Below are 21,565 nucleotides of genomic sequence, written 5' to 3' on the forward strand. Positions count from 1 at the left end.
GGTTAATTTCATAAAGACACAATATCCTAATTATTAGAAATACATCTTATTAGCATCCATTTTTCTGTATAAGGTGCAATGTTTTTTCAAGGCAGGTACCTGAAACAAGTAAATCTCCAAGAAAACAAGTCACTTCACCCATAAAAGTATTTATTACTCAGATATTTGGGAAATGTTGGCTTCAAGCTGGGCTACCGCACACTTACGAGGAACTATGTCAAACCAACTTTTAATTACCTATTCAAACAAAAGCAAACATAAATATTGCCAATGTAATCTGCCAATTAAAAAACAGGGCTGATGAGTGAGATGTGACCCTGTCACCTGTTGTTAAGATCTGTATTCAACACTGAGGGGCAGCACAGAGTCTTCAATAAGAGCTGTAATTAGACCAGATGTCGGTGGCTCCCCTTTGGAAACATGAAAGATGATAAACATAGATTCTGTGGCAGTCACAACATTAAATGGACCGTGTCAGTCGGAGGTCAGTGGAGCATGTGTTTCCTGTACAAATGAAAGAAAAACGATGAAATACAAAGAGAAGTTGAGATCAAGAGCCTCCATCTTTTACCTCTGTGTGTGTGGACTCCTGCAGGGTAAAAGACACTAAAGAGGAACTAATCAAAGAGAAGACGGCGGGAGACAAACTCGATGCAAGTGTGGGAAGAAGTGAACGATGGCGTGAGTCTCATCTGTTTGTGTAACGGGGGGAGGAGATCATCACTCCTAAATTTAGGCTCTGAGTCAGTCTGCCTTCCAGCTGCTGACACAAAGTCATACCCCCTGCACAGCAACACACACACACACAGACACACACACACACACACACACAGACAGACAGACACACACACACACACACACACCCTGAATCAGGACTCCCTCTTGTGGCTGCAGATGTACAGGAGACAAGGTGGACGTCAGTCATCAAGGAATAATCAGCCCTGACAGCAGCAGTGACTAACAATAGCTCACACTGTCAGACTAATTACTGCACATCTTTAACGCCTCTGTCATTAGCTGTTAAATTATTTTCACAGTGGACATGAAATACTGCCTTCCTTCACCTGAAATATTGACCTAACCTGGCTAAAAACGACAACCATTAGGTGCATTTCACCTTTTTTTGTAAGATGCCTTTATTAGTGAATTGTATGGATTGTTTGTGTCTTGGCGTCGCTTCTATCAGAACAATTTAGTATCTAAATAAATTCTTGCTTCCTAATTATCATATTTCAAAACTTTACAGTTTGATATAGAAAAGAGTTTATGTTAATCCTCCAAACGGTTTGATCTAACGATTCTGAAAATGTCAAAAGGAACAAGTGGTGGAAGATTTTGGATTTGATAAGTTCAGCTTTCTCTGCTGTTGAGAATAAAGTTTCCTGCAAGAGATCAAACTGAAATCAGAATTTTACTTGGGGAAATGGGGGGAGACGGTCCTCATAATACAGCAATGGATTAAAAATAGACTGTACCAACAGAAATATGACAGAAGAGTGTTGTAAAGATCGCAGATGGAAATTTCTTTTTGAAGAGCAAAAAAAAGGTGAAGAAGTTTGATGTTAAGGCTTTTTCAGACAGAACTAAAACAGATTAAGACAGATTTTATGTTCATGTCTTCCTTTGTTAATATGTATATTAGACACAAAAAGAAGAACAATGAAAAAGAAAAAAATCATGAAAATAAAAGAAAACAGAAAAAAAGAAAAAAAATCATGAAAGAATTAAAGGAAATGAAAGAAGAAAAGAAGCTGAAGCTAAAAATTAATTAATGGAAAAGTAAAAAAGGAAAAGAAAAAACCATGAAAGAATAAAAAATGAGAAATAAATAATGAAAACTAAAATGGGAAAGAATTAAGCTAAAAACAAAAAGGAAAAACAACAAAATTAATGGAAAAAGAAAAACTAAATAAAAGAGAAACAGAAAGCTACAAAAAAATGAAAAAGAAATTAATGAAAGGGAAAAAGGAAAAAAATAAGGAAAAAAAAATGAAAAAACAGCTTAAAAAAAAAAAAAAATCATGAAAGGAAAGAAGAAAATAAAAATGAATCAAAGAAGAATTAAAATGAAACGGAAGAAGAAGAAAGAAAGAAAAAAGAAAAGAATGAACACCATGAAAGGAAGAATGAAAAAGGAAAAAAGAAGAAAAATCACAAAGGGGAAAAATGTATTCCCTCTCATTGGCCTTTCCCACACAAACTCATATAAATCTGATAAGATGATGACAAACAAATGAAATGAATTCTGAGCCATAACATCAGATCCTCCACATGATGGACAGCAGGAAATGACTCACAGGCTGTCAGGACAGTATGTCCGCATGATGCATCACTGAAAATGAAAGACGGTGTTTCTTCAGTCACATTGTGTTCAGAGCCGGAAAAGACATTAACACATCTCCGGGGTGACACACCTCTGTTCTTTCTTCCAGTAGCTGATCTAAAAAGAAAGTGCAAAGGAGACGCTGGTGGAGAGTAGGTTACCAGATTTCTAAAAGATTTGAAAAAGAGGGTGAGAGCAGTGGACAACAGACACACAGCAGGCGTCTTGTTAAGAAAAGGCTGCGTTCACCGAGCAAGAATGAAAAATTTCAGCATTGAAGACGTCATGATGTGAAGTTATCAGTCCCTCCTCTCTCTCTCTCTCTTCTATCACAGCCAGAGGGGTTTGTTTGTCATACAGAAACATACTGTACTGTGAAACCTGTGTGTCAGAGAAGAAGTGATATAATTACAGTGTAGGTGCAGCGAACACTGATAAAGTTTATATTTAGGTGTTCGTTTGGCTGAATCAAGATGACCTCCCTTGTGAGCTGAGCCCTCATGAACGTCAGTCAGACATACTGTGACGTATTCGCTGTCTGCAAGGACTCGAGACTGCAGGGCGATATAAGCCCCTGATGGACGGGCCAAGAGGTCATAATAATAACAAATACCTCTTGATTATATCTACAGTACGAGAGCCTTGAGGTCTCGGGGTCTCTCGGTCTCTCTCTCACAAACAACAAAACTAAACAAAACTGCAGGAATGTCTTTATCTTCTTCTGAATTTTTTCTTTTTATAGGTGCCGATATTTTTTCTCACTCTGTTTCAAACCAAAAAAAATTCTTGTGAAAATGTTTTCTTTAGAAAAAAAATCTGTTGTATGTCGTAATTCTTTTTCCTTTTTCTTCGTTTCAATGCGTTTTCCAAAATGAAAAAAATATCTGTTTATTGGTTTCAAACATGAAAAAAAAATTCAGTGGAATGTTTTCTACTAGGAGAAGTTATTTTCACTCAGTTTAAAAAGTTCTTAGCTGCAGGTTTCAACACATTATTATTTTTTTTTAATTGTTCTCCCCCACAGAATGTTCTTCTTACTCTGTTTCAAATATGAAAAAATGTCCCTTAAAAATGAAAATTTTATTGTAGTTTTTCTAAAGAAATTTTCATGAGAATTTTTATATCATGTTTGAGACAGAGTGGGAAAAAAAACCAAACCAAAACTTTGTTGTAAGTCTGTTGCCAATCTGTAAGTTTGTTTTTCAGAATATTGTGTACCTTGGTTTCAGACAAAAAAATCTTCTAAAATGTTTTCTTGGGAGAAGTTTTCTTTTCACCCAGTCTCAAAAATGAAAACAAAAAAAAAAGGTTTTCAGGATTTTTTTCTGAGAAGTTTTTTCCTGCAAAGATTTTTTTCTTACTCCATTTTAGATTATCACTTTGGAAAAAAAAAAATTCCAGGGGAATTCTTTTTCTAAAATTTTCTTTTAAATGCATTTTCAAAAATAAAAAAGAAAATTCTCCTGAATTTCACAAAAGAAATTCTCCTGAATTTTCTTTTCACTCAGTTTAAAAAATTCTTCCCTGCAGGATTCTTTTCTTCTTCTGAAAAATATTTTGTACCTCGGTTATCAAACAAGAAAAAAAGGGAGAATTTTTTCCCCCCTAATAATTGTTTTTGTCACAATGTTTCAAATATGAAAAAAAATTTCTTGAAAATTATTAGCCCACTATAGAAAAAAATCTGTTGTATATCAGTTTCAAACATGAAAAAAAAAAAAAGAAATTCAGAGATTTCTTTTTTTCTTTTGAGAAAATTCTTATTTCAATGCGTTTTTTAGAATAAAAAAAAGAAATTCGGGAGACTTGTCTTTTTCATTTTTGAAAAGACTTTTTCCTCACTCCTCATAACTATATGTCTCACTTTACAAATGAAAAATATGATAAAACAGATAAAAAAAATAAATTTTCACAAAAGGGAAAAAAAAAAAAAAAGTCTCATTCAATCATTTTTTTTCCCTCAGGAACATTGCGGCACCTGGCTGAACGGGCTCTGCGTCTCCATGTTTCTTATTGTCATGCTTGTCCAACTTTGCAGCAACAACCAAGAGATTTGGTAAATTGTGAGCTCGGCCAACCCTGAATTTGTGTTTGGGTGCAGGCTTCGACTCCTGTTCATGACAAAGCTGTTGTAAAAGGACATAAAGTTAGTCTCCTGTTTGTACGGTACCTTATAATTATTCAACATATTTGGGGTAAAACTTTTTTTTATTTTTATTTTTTTACAGAGCTCAAGTTTAGATCTCTAAAACATAAATGTATCACCCCTAGTTACCCCTTAAATATCTTGAGACTTACTGAAAAGTTTTATTTTAGAATCAAGTCCGTTGTTCCAGGTTTGACACCAGAAACATGAAAATAAAAATGTCGTGGTGTTGTTTAGTGGTGTGTAGGTGTATTACTTTAAGATTCATGGATATGTGAGAGAGCCTCATGCATCATCACCGTACGTAGTTTCACAATCAGAGAAAGAGAGGTCAGAGAAAGACGGAGTCAGCGGTTTTTCACAGGCAGATTTACACCGGCTCTATATCTGCAGGATTAGACTGAAGAAGAGTCCACAATATTAATATGAAGGGATTTAAAAAGAGAAACTTTTACCTCACGTATTATTCATTATTCTTATTCATATCTTTCCCCTCCCCCTCGTCAACTTTCCAGGAGCCCTGACTTTGCCTTCGCTCGTTGTCAAGGACATCAGAGACCTGCACTTTCCAAGAGTTTGAGTCCTGTTAGACAGTCAGCCAGTCTTTTGCCGTGACCTCAGGACTCCATTCCACCATTTTTGTTTCGACAAAACCAGAAATCTTTAAAAAGGAGACGTCGTGACATCTCTAGCTGTGTTTATGGGGACCAAAAGAGGTATTTTAAGCCAAACCATGATGTTTTCCCAACCATAACCAAGGGGTTTTTGTGCCTTAACCCAACCAGATATTAAGTACAGCGTTGTGGCAAGAGGGAAATAGAACAACCGAAACAAGCCTAAATTTGCCACGTCAAGAAATGTTCAGCTTGAAATGTACTTAGCTAACATTTGTTCTGGTGATTGGGTTGCAAACAGTGTTAATTTTGACAGCAAATTCTGATTTAGTCTTAGTCTTTTGAATAACACACCATTTAGTTTTAGTCATATTTTATTCATCTGAAATATTTTAGTCTTAGTCTAGTCTTAAGTCTTTTAGTCTTAGTGAGTGGTAAATCTCTCTCCCTCTCAATTCATTTAATTTCAAATGGCTTTATTGGCATGAGGTAACACTGTACATATTGCCAAAGCAAGGGTTTGGAAATAATAAATAACATCAATAAAGGAAAACTATATTTACAACAAATTACTTATAATCTATACTGTTGGTAATACTGTAACTATGATTGACTCAATCATATTAACAATCAATTAATCTCAGTCAATAAGTAATTAACAACAATGAATCAATCAGTTTGTGTCAACTGGAAATGTCATGTCTCTCTCTCTCTCTGTGTAAATGTCGCTTCAGTTTGGTGGTGATTTTGCTGCACACGGTTTGCAGACGGTCTGGCTGTCATATGTGAGGTGTGCCCAGATGTCAATTATTCGTTTTCGTCCTGGACCTAGCTCTGACATTTCGGTTGTTCATGAGGCATGCTGTTGCACTCGGACCGGGTGCACTGCAAACCGTTAACGCTACCGTCTTGCAAAACGAGCAAAGTCAGCGGAAATCCGCCAAAGCTGTGCAACTAAATATCATGTAAACAATCTAACTCTTGTGAAAACATCCACAAAACTGTGCGAAGTTCTGCAAACTCGTCTTTGTTCTCCTTCTGTGTAGATGCTGCTGCCTGTTTAGCTTGCTGCAGCTTTTTAGAATGGCTCTGCTGTAATCTGCAATCTGCATCAGTCAACCTACCCTCAAGAGATTCGCTCTGATTGGATCTCTTCTCCATTCGTCCCACCCTAACATTTTCGTATAGTTTTTATTCATTGACTAAAGTGTCAGTTATATTTCGTCAATCTTCGTCATTATACCTGACTTTTTATTTAGTTTTCATTCAGTTTTCGTCCGTGAAAAAGGTTCGTTGACAAATATTTTTCGTCATAGTCTTCGTCAACGAAATTAACACTGGTTGCAAAAAAACCCCAAAAACATTCAGGCATCGCAACATTTTCCAGTTGAGTTTGTGGTGCCAAACCGGGTATTTCAAGCCAGAAGAAGATGCTTTCCTAACATGAAGTTGTACAACACAACATTAGTTGAGCGCTGAGATTGATTCTTGGTTAACAATGAATTTTCAAGCTCTACTTTAAAGCATGTCCTTCACACTCTTTGCCATCACAGCGCTGCAGCTCACCAACAATGTTTATATCCTGTCCGATGTTCAAGCTTCCCAGGTTTGCTTCCATCACTCCACTTATCCTTTCACTACACTCACCTCCTGTCACAGCTTGAATCCAATTCAAACCTCTGGTGCCATCGTAGCCTACAGGGCAGAGAGCGGTCAAACCTTAAGGGGTCCCGGCGTTGTTCCACCCAGTGTGTGGCCAATTACCACAGAGCTGCTCGACGGAGTGTGGGCGCTGTGGAGAAATCATCGTACAGCCGGTCACTCTTGAATTTGACAGTATCAAGGAGAGCTGCACGTGGCATCTTTTTGTTCGGAGTGTTTTGCAGTGCCTGCTGCCACTGTGTTGTAGAAGAGGAAGAAGAGGAAGTGGTGTAAGGGTCCCCACAGACAAACAAACTAATCTACAAGGAGCTGCTCAGTGTTGATTGTGATGTTCCAGATTTTGAAAAGCACATGCTGGGCATCTGCCAGCTGCCATTACTGCAGGTAATTGCTGAGGTGCGAGAACCTCATGTGTACATACGTCACATCCTCACAGGGGGAATTTCAGCCACATCTTCGAGTCGTCTGTCTCACGCATGTCAGACGGACATTAAAACTTCTATTTAATTTCAATGCAGCTGTTTGCATAATGACTTTTGTTTGACTCAGCCGAGTAGACTGATTGATTGTTTTATGTACCTTGGCTCCGAGGGTGAAAACACATCAGAAAACACTGATATCTTGGAAAACACAGTATTTTAGATACAAGTTGGGACAACTCAGTCCCTGGTGAATGTCCCAGTGCAATTTTCTGTCTCTATTGTGTATTTTTCTAAGCTTCAGCCATAATCCTTTCAAGTGTGCTTTTAGGGTTCATGAAACATATAAAAAAAAAAAAAAAAAAAAAAAAAGGGACAGCTCAGGTTTTGTGGGGTTGTATGAGGCGTGTATCCAGGTAGACCCCATTTTCCTTTTAGGGAATGTTTCGCCCTCTGAAATGTCTTTGCGCTTTGTGAAACATCTTTGTGTTTTCATGCGGCACTCAATCCCATGAGACATCACGTTTTGGTAAAGTTGTTGTGTTTTCTCAGATGTGTTTGTGTCATGTTTAAACCCTCGGGATTATCTTGATATTAGGCTCAGAGCACTGCCAAAACACAGGTAACCTACCCTCAGTACCACCCCTGAAAGCTTCCTGTGTCGACGCAGGTGGATCACTGACTAAAGTGTAGCTTTCTCTTTGAGGGCTTGTGTACCCACTGCACTTCTCCTCCTTTTGGTCTATTCTCCCCCTTCATCACCACCATGTGGTTGCCCATATCGTTCAAAACCTCTTCTCTGTTCTGGTGGATTAAAAAAAGGAGGACAGCAAAGTAACTGCAGGCTGAAAACCCATCCAACTGCAAACTCGTAGGATATGAGAAATAAGTTTCAGAGAGTGAGCAAACCAATACAGCAACAGCAACAACCATGGAAGTGCTGAGCACAGCCTTAGTTGTTGGTTTGAAGGGGTGCTCCTATGACATTTAGATCTTGTTCCCACTGCAGTTGAGTAATAAAACAAAGAACACGCCAAATAAACTGAATGAAACATTTCTCTACATTTGAAAGAATATTTTTTTTAGAGAGTGGGCTTTTCTTACTGGAGACATGCTGCGGGATCTTTTCTCTTTCTAGTTCAGTCATTAAGGTTCCTCTCGTTCCCCGGGGAAACAGCGAAACTGTTAACAAGGACAAGGAACAGAAAACTGTGGAGACAGAGAGCAACAGAAAGAGACGTGGGGTGGCGGCTTTCTTATCATTGTGAAACAGGGTCGCTGAGAGAAAAAAAAACCTACGAGCTAATTTCATACCAAATTTACATGAAAATTACTATTAATTACTGGGAGATATTTGGTATGTTGGAAACAATTATACGATCCACATGCAGACATTATTATGTTAATGTAATTTTGTTTCTGCTCCCCATGTGAGGCCACGCTTCATCTGGTTGTTGGGTCCTGGAAAACAAACCAATAAAAGAGTTTTTGAAGGCCAGATGTCTCAAACTCACACTGTGTGTGTGTGTGTGTGTTTCCGTTTTGTCTCCTCTCGTCATTGTATAACTTGGTGATTAGTTGGATCCGGTGCCATGTGTTTCTCGAGGGGCTCTTGGAGGTGAGCTGCGTGGAGCGGTCGCCTGGCGACAACCGGCGACAGGTCGTCGTGGCAACCTTGGTGTGATAGATGTCCCCCGCCTCCCGCTGTCGTCTTGCCTATGCTCCGGTGTTTATCTTGCTATCCTTCACCGTGAGCTCTCATTCATCATCCCACCGCTCAAAAGGAGGCACATTCTTCGCAAACAGCATGTCTGATTAGTTATTAATCACATCTTAAAACGCTTTCAGGTGTGTGTGTGTTCGTGTAGACGTGTTTGTGTGACAGTTTTGTGAACTGGCCTCCACACTGAACAGAAGCAGCCGTTGCTTCGCTTCCATCTTCCACATTTAATTAAAGCAAAGTAATGGAGCGCTCTGAAAATTATATCTGAAGGGACGTGAAAGTGGAGCAGCCGTTTGCCTGCCGTGACAAAGTCCATTCTAATAAAATGTGTCTGAATATATAAGCGTGTGTGTCTCCGAATTATGTTAGTGTGTCTCTTTGCAAACTTCCCATGTTTGATGAAGCCGTGCCATCTGGAGCGACGATGCCTCTGGTGTGTGTGTGTGTGTGTGTGCATCTGAACAGCAGCTGTTTAAAATGGCAACAGATGGCTCCTCCTACTTTCTCCTGAGGCCTTTCACATTTAACCCTCAACGGAGATCAAGATCAAAGAAAAGCAGACTGTTATTTAAACCTTTACATCAGCGGTCCAGATTTTATCCGATCAGCTTTTCAAGGAATCAATTAATCTGTTCCTGGAATCGTTCTCCAGGCGCTTTCCGTTTAAGCATCAAACGTAGATTCAAATCTGTTGCTTTATACAAATAAAGAGTTAACTCATGTTGGGGACCAGTTACACACTGTCACTTGACTTATGAGAAAGGACGACAGATATACTCGCTGTCGTTCAGGGATTATTTTATACCGCCCCCGTTTTGGTGTTCCTAGAACATAATAAATGCTATTCCGGGCCCATCATTTCAAGTTACTCAACAACAAAAAAACCTGGAGTAAGCCATCATGGTAGCGAGGGTCACGTATAGGAGTTAGGTAGTCCTGTTTTAAACAATTTATACTATTGACTTTTTCCTGTATCTTTACCGTTGTCTGTTGCTGTTTGGTTAGGTTGAGGCAACACTCCGTTGGGTTCCGGCGGCGGCGAAGACCCTCCGTTGGGTTCCGGCGGCGGTGAAGACCCTCCATTGGGTTGCGGTGACAGTAAAAACCCTCTGTTGGGTTCTGGTGACAGTAAAAACCCTCTGTTGGGTTCCGGCGGCGGTGAAGACCCTCCATTGGGTTGCGGTGACAGTAAAAACCCTCTGTTGGGTTCCGGTGACAGTAAAAACCCTCTGTTGGGTTCCGGCGACGGTGAAGACCCTCCGTTGGGTTGCGGTGACAGTAAAAACCCTCTGTTGGGTTTTGGCGGCAGTGAAGACCTTCCGTTGGGTTCCGGCAGCGGTGGAGACCCTCTGTTGGGTTCCGGTGACAGTAAAAACCCTCTGTTGGGTTCCGGCGACTGTAAAAAGCCTTGGTTGGGTTCCGGCGACCGTAAAAAGCCTCGGTTTGGCTCAGGCGACAAAAACCCCTCACAATCTCCAATAATTAGAAAACCATTTGGTTGTTTCATTTTCTCAGTTTTTATCAGTTTGTTGGACGTGACCTTCAGTGAAACGTGCACACTTCAAGCTGAAGAGTGTATTGGATTAGAGGCAGGAATGCATGACAAACTGTCCTGATATATGTCCTCATGTTTCCCTCTTGAAATGGAGAAGTGGCCTCATTACATAGTGTGTTCACAGAGTGTTTAAATTTGGTTAAATAGGTCTCAGTACATGAGCACTCACAGCCTTGATCACGATTTGTATTAACTGCAGCTTCTTCCAGCTTTGCACATCTGGATTTTGACAGTGTCTCTCGTCCTCCATGCAGATTCTCTCAAGCTCTGTTCACATCAGATGGAGTGCATCTGTGACCTGCTATTTGAGGTCCTTGAAGATGTTTCCAATGATGCTTCAGGCCTGGCTTGTCCCCACGGCAGCCTCGCTTTGCCTATGCGTCTCTGTAAATCTTTAAACTAGTCTTAAGTGCAGAATTGTTATTCCAGTCACAACTTTAGAAGAACGTACACGACATCACTGCATCACTTTAGAGAAGTATGAGATAGGTAATTAGACTTTTTTTGGCAGCTATAGTGTTTGGTATTCGGGACAGTAAAAAGAAATGTGTATTCAATAATCCTTCGCAACAGCTCTTGTGAGATTTTCTACTGAACACTTGAGTGACTATGATCATCTGTTCAATCTGAATTTTCCACAGAGAGAGAGAGTTGTTCTCTCACATCCGTAGAGCAAATCCTGAATTCAGTCATGCTTTCTTCAGACACTGTCATCGAATATCTGATAAAAACTCATCCAAACGTGACTTTTGTTGCAAAAAATAACAGTCACAACAGCAATTTTTGGAACTTTTCTGTGACACTTTGAACACAGGAAACATCTAAAACGGATGTACGCTTGAAGGAAGTTACGCTTGAATAGCTGCAGCCAAAAGAAGACGGTTTTGCCAATCACACAACAGGAATAAAAATGCTGGGAAACTGGTATGAATGATATTTTACAGCTGCTCTTCCTTCACAACGACGACTAAATAATTAGGCAGCTTAACACCAGGGATGCTGTTGTCTACAACATAACTAACTTCCTATACAAACAATGTGTAAAGAGACTAATTCTCAACCCAAAACACACACCTGTCCATGATCTTAGCTGGAACTGAGTTAGACTTGATCAAAGTCTGGATGATGATCATGTATGATGTCTTTTTTTTTTATTGAAAACAATCACGAAATCTATTGATACTTTGCAAAATTCAAGCTGTACTCCAGAAAAAAGACAAACTACTTCTTTCAGGAAAGCATTGTGAAATACGTAATACGAAATACATAGACATTAAATAACGTTATCTAACTTTAGTTTTGCTGTCAAACTGGACAGTCCTGTGATTGTCTCCTCCCTTTATTAAATTACACAGATACAACTTCACCTGACTTCCTCCTTAGGCTGTTGTCATAATTACTACAGCCACTAGATGTCGCAGCCCCATAACAAAAAAAAGGAAAATAATTAAATATGGGTCATAACTAGGGCTGGGTATCACCAGGTACCTCGCGATACGATACTATCATGATATTTTGCCCACGATAACGATAATATCACGATGCAGCAACTCTGCGAGAATCGATATATTGCAAGAAATTTCATCCACGATACATCACGATATCTGTGTCACTGAAGAAATTCAGAATTTATTGACTACACTGAATCCATTTCACAGGAATTACAAAACACTGTCAACCAATTTCACATGAATGACAGCCAAATAAAACAGTGTATACTGCACAGTGCCTCTTCTTAATACACACACACACACACACACACACACTGACAACAATATAAATATTATTATATATCAATATTTGGCGCCAGTGTATCAATAACATACCTCGAGACGAAATATCACACCCCTAGTCGTAATGTGCTGCTTCACAGTGTTTTTCTGATGAGGACAGGCTGCATTTATCAAAATAAACAAAAAACTATTTGCTGTTGTAGAATGTTTTAGATTTTAAACAATTTATCAATTCAGATTCAGACAACTTTATTAATCCCAACAGGGACAATCAGTTTGAACTGCTTGTCATATCTGTGCTAAAACATACAGTAACATGAAGACACGAAAATAGAATCTAAAAAAAAAAAAACTCAATGAGAAGGAGTTCAGTGGAATTAAGGAATCAAAGATGTTTGATCAAATACAAATAAAATAAATACAGAGAATTTAAAACATATGGATTTAATATAACTTGTGTACATATTTCTAGAAAACCCATGACAAGAACTGGGAAAAGTTCTGAATTCTGAGCTGGCATGAAATGATCCATATTGAGAATGATAGGCTGGTACCGATGTTTATTCCCCCATCAGTATCTTTTAAATTCTTAATGGTGTTTATATTTATAAGAAGGTTTTTTAACAGGAGTGTTATATTGAGTTGCTTGTGCACCAGAAGGCCAACAACCTAATCCGTACGTACTTGGCCTGTAGCTTTTACCTCCTCATCCCTGTTTACCTGTTGATTCTCCGCTACATCTTCTCTGACTTTCTTCCCTGACATGCTTATCCACCATTTTTCTAATAAATCCCAGCTCAGTGCTGCTGCCTGGTTTGTCCAAACTCACATTCTCTTCCTTGTACACAAATTCGACAATGACAGTGTTCTTGTTTGCTTCGGTTGTTTGAAGAGTGGAATGAGAGTCTGAAAATGTTTTGGCAGGACTCTCCATGCGTGTTTGTACCCCGGATTTTGTGCCCCGGATGCATCGACGTTTGAGGTAGCCACTGTTTACCTGCTTTTCAGACTTTTTATCCACATGTTGTGAATCGAGCAGAGTCATAATTTCTTTGCAGGAAAACGTTAAACAATCTTTTTTGGGGGTTTTTCCTTCTCGGACAGCTGGCAGCAGTTGAACTGGATTTGTTCTTCATGTGGATATGAGGGCATAAGAATCCAAATTCAAAGCATAATAAATAAATAAAAGCAACTTCTCAGAGCAGAAGAAGATGCCGAACACCATAAATACATTTTTCAATCTACAGGAGAAGTGGCGTAATTAGTCTCTGACAATTTTCCCCGCAGGATCCATCACACTCCCGCTGAGCTCGGCTAGCCTGGTCTTGTTCATTGTTTTTGTTTGCAAAGATGTTCACAGCTGGTAAGCATCTAACTAGCAATCAAACCTCGCCATCGATGAGAAAATTAGCATTGTATGCAGCGGCGCCATGAGTGGCCCTAAATCACATGATAATGTCACCTGGACAGCTAAACAAAACATGTGAAATGCAAAACACTGCTGGAAGCTTTTCTACCTTTAGTTAATCATGTCCTGACTCTTGAGCAGCACTAAAGCTTTTGTAATTTTATTCCTTTATATATTGTCTCTTTGTTCCCACACTATTCCCGCATGTCCAGGCCACAGAGTGTTGTTGTGACTCTTTACAAGGTGAACAAACAGACGATGAGGAAGAGGAAAAAGCAAAGAGTGGGAATGTCGACGTCTTGGCGGGACCCCGAGAGGTCAAGGATATCGGGGAGACGTTTTTACGAGGTGAGGATGAGCAGCAGCATTTGTCTTTATCGTTGTGATCAGCCTCAGGAGGGAGAGAAGGACAGAGGTGAGAGATGATGGATGGAAGAGGACGGCAGGATGGTAAACAAGTCGTCACGTGGCTCCATGCTCGCGTTGCGTGTGCGTGAACGCGCCCAGGTGGAGATCAGAGCGTGAAGCTAAGAGTAATGTGTCGAGATGAACATCGTCAGTCATCCACTCGCCCCCTTTGACATTTTCTTTTGGGAGCTCATTGAGAGCAAAGAAGAAAAAAAGTTGATGAGTGAGTGAATGTGTGTGTTCAAAGTCTATTTACAGCAAAAACCAGATTAGCTCACGGCTGTGGTTACAGATGAGCAGCATTATGCTTGCTGAACAGGTGTATTGATCCAGTATTGTTATTTTACTTATGACGGTTTTAAAGCACTTACTGTAATGAGTGATGTCATGAGCTCGTTACAGTAAGCGCATTTCACTTTCAGCCTGATAAATCCCCTCAACTCAATGAAAGACATAAGAGCAATTAAAGCGAAACTAAATTAGTCTGTCTTTGACAAGTGCGATTTCTAGGACCACCATTTTCAGATTGTTTACCAGAGATTTTACATTTCTCCCTGGATGACTTAAAGTGAAACTCTCACCAAAATGCAACCTAGGCTTTTTTTGTGAATGTGTATGAGTCAAACCCTTGTGTAAAAGCATAATTACGACGAAAGAGGCACTTTTAAGATTTACCGTATTTTCGTTTTCAGGTCAAACTCATTTTCAATGGGAGTTCTTGGGGCAAATTAGCGACATCAGCTATTTTTAAAACACTAAGAAGGCTTGACGCAACATGAAACTTTGCTCGTAGTATCACCGAGGTCTCTACACATGAACACGAGCATTGAGAACATTGGGCCTCATTCATGAACTGTTCTTACGAACAAATTTGTTCTTAAGTCCCACTTACGAAGATTTTACGAAGATTGTGGCATTCATGAATCATGGATTTTTTCTTAGGCAAGAACAAATCCTACGAACACTCAGGAGTACTCTTACGCACATTTCAGTGCTGAAATGTTGGCATGGTTGTGTTTTCTTCTCTTGTGTAGTTCAATAAAATGCAATATTACAGTGATAATTCTGTCATATTTATTCATTTATTTATTCATTTCATATTTTTGGTAATTTACAAAGAATTACAATTTTTAAATAAATTAAATGTGCCAATGATTTAAGATAAATCAAGTAAACTGGAAACATGCCATCAATTAGTAACCCCCCCACCCTATTTATACGTGGCATTTCTCCATCCAAGGCCCACAAAACAATGTCATATATATTGCTCCTGCGGCTTTCATAAATGTAAGAACACAGCTGCGAACAATTCTGAGGCTTACGAACGAGTTGGTGATTCTGACGTAGGGTTTTCTTAAGGAACCTCTTAAGAACAACTTAAGAAATAATCTAAGAAGATTCTTAAGAAGATATTGGTGAATGAGGCCCATTGTTTGTGTACACAGAGTTTACTAAAAAGAAAGTTTTTGAACAACTCACGTTAGCAGTAGCTTGTTCCGCTCGCCGCCGTCCTGCCAGTGGAGAAGAATCGATCTCTGAATGCGACGTAACCTGGAGGTGAGTTAAGGTGGAACGCTCCTAAAGCTTAGTTCCATATAAATGAACGGATAATTCATTGTTTTGTCGTTAGCGAAAAACAATATTGACCTTGAAGTTGAAAAAGGAGCCTCATATAAGAAACAATACTAAAATGAAAAGCCGGAAAAGTCACTTGAGCTATCGTGGGTAGTTGTTGCTGGAAGACAGTATTTCCACCTTAACTGTCCTCAAGGTTACGCCACATTCTGAGATCGACACTTCTCGGCTGCCATGATGGCGCCTAGCAGAACAAGCTACTGCTAACGTGAGTTGTTCAAAAACCCTCTTTTTAGTAAACTCTGTGTACACAAACAATGTTCTCAATGCACATGTTCATGTGTAGAGACCCTGGTGATACTACGAGCAAAGTTTCATGTTGTGTCGAGCCTTCTTAGTGTTATAAAAATAGAGATTTGATGCTATCGCTAATTTGCCTCAAGCACTCCCATTGAAAATGAGTTCAGGGAGAAATGTAAAATCTCTGGTAAACAATCTGATAATGGTGGTCCTAGAAATCGCACTTGTCAACAGATGCACTAATTAATGGTTTCGCTGCAGCCAGACCGACTGTGGTGCAATCTGTGTGACATAACATTTTCTCCACTCTGGTAATGCAGCAAACCCAACATACACAACATTTTCAAGACGTTTTTTCACGGTGGATTAATCTGAAAACACCATGTTTTAGACAATGTGAGAGTTGACAGACATGGCTGGGAGCTGATTGACAGCCAGACAAATAGCTTCCTGTTGTGTGTAGCTTTCTCTGTGACCACACTTTTCCTTATGCCAATCTGTCATTAACCTTTGCATTCATTTTGCAAACTTTGTAAAGTAAAAGTAGTTATTTGATTGGCATTGTCATCAGCATACAAATTACTTTGTGCACAATTCAGCTGTCTGACAACAGAATTGGGAAAAAATATGTATACAACACGAGTTTGGCTACTGAAAACACAGCATTTGAGGTGCAGAAGAGAGACTTAACCAGCTGACACTCAGTCTCACCAGATGTTGGCTGGAGGGAACAGATTTCTCAACAAGCAAATGAGAGGCTCAGTGGCTGAGTATACTTCAAGTGAAGCGCCTGATGGATTATTAAGGAACATCTGAAACCTCCTATCCAAACTCTTTTATAGCATCTCTTGTGTGGGAGCTCTGTTACTTTCCAAAAACTGACAAGCTCGGCCACTTTTGTACAGTTGGATTCCCCGGACCACATTCAGAGAAGAGGCCACAGCAGCAGAACAGATGCCCCGTGGAGAAAGTCACCAGACTCCCTTAAAAAAACACTACATTTTATGAGTTGGTGTGTTAACAGAAACGTTAATTTGTTGTAGAAGTTTGTTGTCACCACGGTTATAACTATTTGGGCCTTCTTGTAAATTCAGCAAACAAAGATATTTCTTTCTTTGTGAAAAACGTATCATGTCCCACTAATATATGTATTTATTTGCTTATAGAGCGGGGAAGTGAGTAAGCCGTCACTCAGGATGCATGTCATGATGCATTTTAATGTCAGATGTGACCTGACGTAAGTAGAGCTGTAAACAAAGACTAAATTCCCTCTCAATCAGGGTGGGGATAAGAGCCCATCTTTAGCCTTCAGATGATGTCAGATGACACATTGTTCAAACCTATTTAATTCAAGTATACCCTGATCATTAGCACTTCTCCTGTTCGTGTGTCCGCAAACGTACGCATGTATCATCAGATTTAGCCGGCTCTCGGTGTGGACGTGGTGGAAGTGGCAGGATGGAGTGATTGAGAGAACACAAAAGAGGAGGGGATGTGAGGACACAGGAGTATTTATCACAAAAGAGACAGATGTGGTCATGAGAGGGTAAAAGTGTAAGAATCAATGGAGCGTGTTAAGTGCTAATGATCACACTGGGAGGTGAGAAATAAACAGTGAGCTTAAGCACTGAGGAGAGAGGGGTTACATGAGGTGAGAGTTAGAAAAAAAAGACTGCTTTGCATGTTGGGAGAATGTGTGGTGGCCGCGGATGTTTTGGTCAGCAAAGTGGTCAAACAAAAAAGATTTTAAAAAAAAGTACATCAAAGCGAGTCAAAGGCAGATTTGCACCAGTTCATCATGTTAATGATGAAGTATAATGAGGCAGACATAAGAGATGGAAAGTGAGGCTTTACAATCTAAAGCAACGTAGTGATTAATATCAAAAACAGCACTCAGCCACATCTGAGAGTTTCATCGGTCATCAGATATAATTCACATCAATTAGCAGAACTCATCAGTTCATGTCTGGAATGCTTTTACTCCATGTGTTATACAGTCAGTCACTGTCGAGAATTAATTGGCCAGATAATTAATGCACAGACACATATTGAAATGCTATTGTGTGTGTTTGTTTGGAGGCTGAAGAGGAACAGCTGTTGTAGGCTAACTCGGGAGAAATCAGCATTGGAACTGAAACCGTTTAATGGATGGTTTCATATCAAGTATCTTAAGGGATGATAAAGGTGTCAACAAAGATCAATCGCAAACACTCAGCTCCTTTTCCAGTACTGCAATATCAACTTTTATGCTGATGATACCATCTTGTCTGCAATCATTCCTGCTGCAAATCACTACTTTTCCAGGTCACCATCTGCTTTTGACAACCTCCAGATCTTTCAATGTTAACGCCAACAAACAGATCAAGATCGTCAAGATTTTTAACTAAGAGTGTTCCCACAGTACAGTATTATAAATACTTGTCAAGTGTCAAACAAAACTCACGTTGAATCCCTCCACTAAACCAAAAACTCAAATTGGAGTTTGGGAATAGACCATGCTGAAACAATGCCCTTAAAGCAGTGGTGTCAAACTGATCCAGTAAAGGGCCATGTGGCTGCAGGTTTTCATTCCAACCAAGCAAGAACACACCTCATTTGGATCAGGTGTGTTCTTGCTTGGTTGGAATGAAAACCTGCAGCCACATGGCCCTTTACTGGATCAATACACCCTGTTTAGTACCCTTTATTCATATTTTCCAGTTCAGAGCTGTAATGCCCACTTTACTGCTAATGATGCCATATTCACTCCAGATATCCTTTAAATTAAGTTCAAACAGGACAAACCTCATATGTAACCAGCCTTTGATCCCATGCTATACTCAAGAAAGATTTATTAGTATGGTAAAACATTATAACAAAGTTTTTAGGCGAGTTTTGCCACTCAGAGGCCATCTTGGCATCACCCCTAGGCAGCTGTTTCAGGCTGATGAGACCAGGCCACATCTAAATGAATGGGTCAAGAGTCATAAGTTCACTTTAAGTGGTCACTGGGTCATAAAATCTGCATGTATAGAATCATCTGGTCAAGTCTGTTTGTTTCTTTTTTTTTAAATAAAAAAGCTTAGAAGTTGTTTTTTTGCTCTAAAGTAAGAAAAAAAACCTTTATGGACCTTTTATATCCAAAATGCTTCAGGTCGTTTGTCTCCTCTCATAACATCTGACTATAAATACTAGAAGACTGAAAAACTTTAAGTTAAACTAGAGACTAATTGGACTCTCAGAACAGAAGTCGGTCTCCTGTATATGCTCGTGCTGCTGCCGCTACCTGTTACCTGTAGGATGCCATTTATCAAAGCCATTTCATTCATTACTCAAGACAGCTAATGCACTCTTGAATTAATGTAATTGGTTCCGTTTTGCAAGGGAGATCTTCCTGAATAATCAAAGCTTAATTAACTGATTTCCCATGTTTGTTTATCTCTGTTCTCATCTCCGTCATCTCTCACTCATCAGTTCTCTATCTCTCCCGCTCACAGACAACCCGGTTTGATGTGTGTTCATTTGTCTTAGCAAAAATAATTATCGTACCACAAATAGCCAAATTTATCACTTACTTTGGCAGATTTAAAGCATCCCTAATCCCACTTCCCTATCAAGAGCTAATGCGCTCAGGGAGGAAGAAGGAATCAATGCTCTACCCTGACGACATAAACCACTAATTTTAATTGCGGTTCCTGCTGAGTGAGTGAACAGTGGCTTTGTGATGGATTTCTCATCAGCAGCTATCGGAGAAGAGAGTGATCAGTGTTTGACCTGATGTTGTAACCACAGTCTCATCATATTGACCAGGAGTGTTGAGCTGAGTGAGGGTTATTTGTCAGAAGGTCTCTACCCTTGTGTCCTGTGGGCCAATCAGCAACCTCCAGTGAAAACCCCTCCGAGTCCTTGAAGCTGACAGGCGTTTTCTGACTCTCCTTAGCATAACGGTACAGGGTACTTCCAACAGATTCTCATTCCCAACTCATTTGCATGTGAAAGGTCAAGTGAGCAATAATACGTAATATTCAACATTGGGTTAGAAATTCAATGGGGGGTGAGGGCGCCGTTTAGCTCAGTGGGTAGAGCGCGCGTCCCATGTGCCGAGGCTCTGCAGCGGACCCGGGTTTGACTCCCGGCCTGGGTCCCTTTGCTGCTGCGTGTCACTCCCCCTTTCTCTCTCCCTGTTTCCTGTCATATCTTTAGCTGTTCTATCAATAAAGCCATAAAAGGCCAAAAAAATATTTAAAAAAAAAAGAATTTGAATGGGGCGGCTGTAGCTCAGTGGGTAGAGCTGGTGGACCAGTGATCAGAAGGTCGCTGGTTCAAATCCCTGGCTCCCCTGGGGCGGGACTGAGTTACATGTCCTAAGTATCCTTGAGCAAGATACTGAATTTGGCGATTTGGCCCCAGTAAGCCATGCAACCCCTCAGGGGGATAAAAAGCGGCAACATCCGGTGACCCTCGCGGAAAAATGAGGGTTAGAATTTCAAAATAAAGCTTGCTGCCAAACAGTTCACATACGTTGAGACTTTTGGACTCTAACCAACATTGACAAATGTTCATGGTTTGGGCTGCTAACTCTACCTCGTTGGGTTGGTTTGGGCTCCAAACGCCACCTCGTTGAGTTGGTTTGGGCTCCAAACACTACCTCGTTGGGCTGGTTCGGGCTCCAAACGCCACCTTGTTGAGTTGGTTCGGGCTCCAAACACTACCTCGTTGGGCTGGTTCGGGCTCCAAACGCCACCTCGTTGAGTTGGTTCGGGCTCCAAACACTACCTCGTTGGGTTGGTTCGGGCTCCAAACGCCACCTCGTTGAGTTGGTTCGGGCTCCAAACACTACCTCGTTGAGTTGGTTCGGGCTCCAAACACTACCTCGTTGGGCTGGTTCGGGCTCCAAACGCCACCTCGTTGAGTTGGTTCGGGCTCCAAACACTACCTCGTTGGGCTGGTTCGGGCTCCAAACACTACCTCGTTGGGCTGGTTCGGGCTCCAAACGCCACCTCGTTGAGTTGGTTCGGGCTCCAAACACTACCTCGTTGGGTTGGTTCGGGCTCCAAACGCCACCTCGTTGAGTTGGTTCGGGCTCCAAACACTACCTCGTTGGGCTGGTTCGGGCTCCAAACACTACCTCGTTGGGCTGGTTCGGGCTACAAACGCCACCTCGTTGGGCTGGTTCGGGCTCCAAACGCCACCTCGTTGAGTTGGTTTGGACTCAAAAGTACTTTGTTGGTTTGGTTTGGGTTCCAAGAACTACTTAGTTGGGTTTAGGAGAGATCATACTTGGGGTTTAAAACACCAACTTTTAGTCTCCTAACTTGCGATGCAACCTGTCAAACATCATTTATGTACGTTATGGTTAAGTTCTTAGGTAGCACAACCCCAGCTGCCCCTGTATCATGAACTTTTCTTGCTCTTTATTCTACTACAGTAGAGGGGAAACTACGTCGTCAAAATTGAAAGCACAGGACCACTGACTAGGTTGTATTTGAAGTGTTGGGAGTGAGAATGCGTCTACCTCAGCAACCTTAACTTACAATGGGATTGAAAGGCTGCCAATCTATGATCTAGAATTGTAGACCTTCATTTTTAATGGACTGTGAAAATGTTTCTTGGCATCAGACAACAGCCTTTGAGATGAACTTGAACCTCGCCTCGAAAGTGAATGAGAGCAGACGGCGACAGTAAAAAAACAGCTGCAGTCAACGAGAGTAGTTTTTAAC

Source organism: Sparus aurata, chromosome 19 (genome assembly GCF_900880675.1).
Source record: "Sparus aurata chromosome 19, fSpaAur1.1, whole genome shotgun sequence".
Taxonomy (NCBI): Eukaryota; Metazoa; Chordata; class Actinopteri; order Spariformes; family Sparidae; genus Sparus; species Sparus aurata.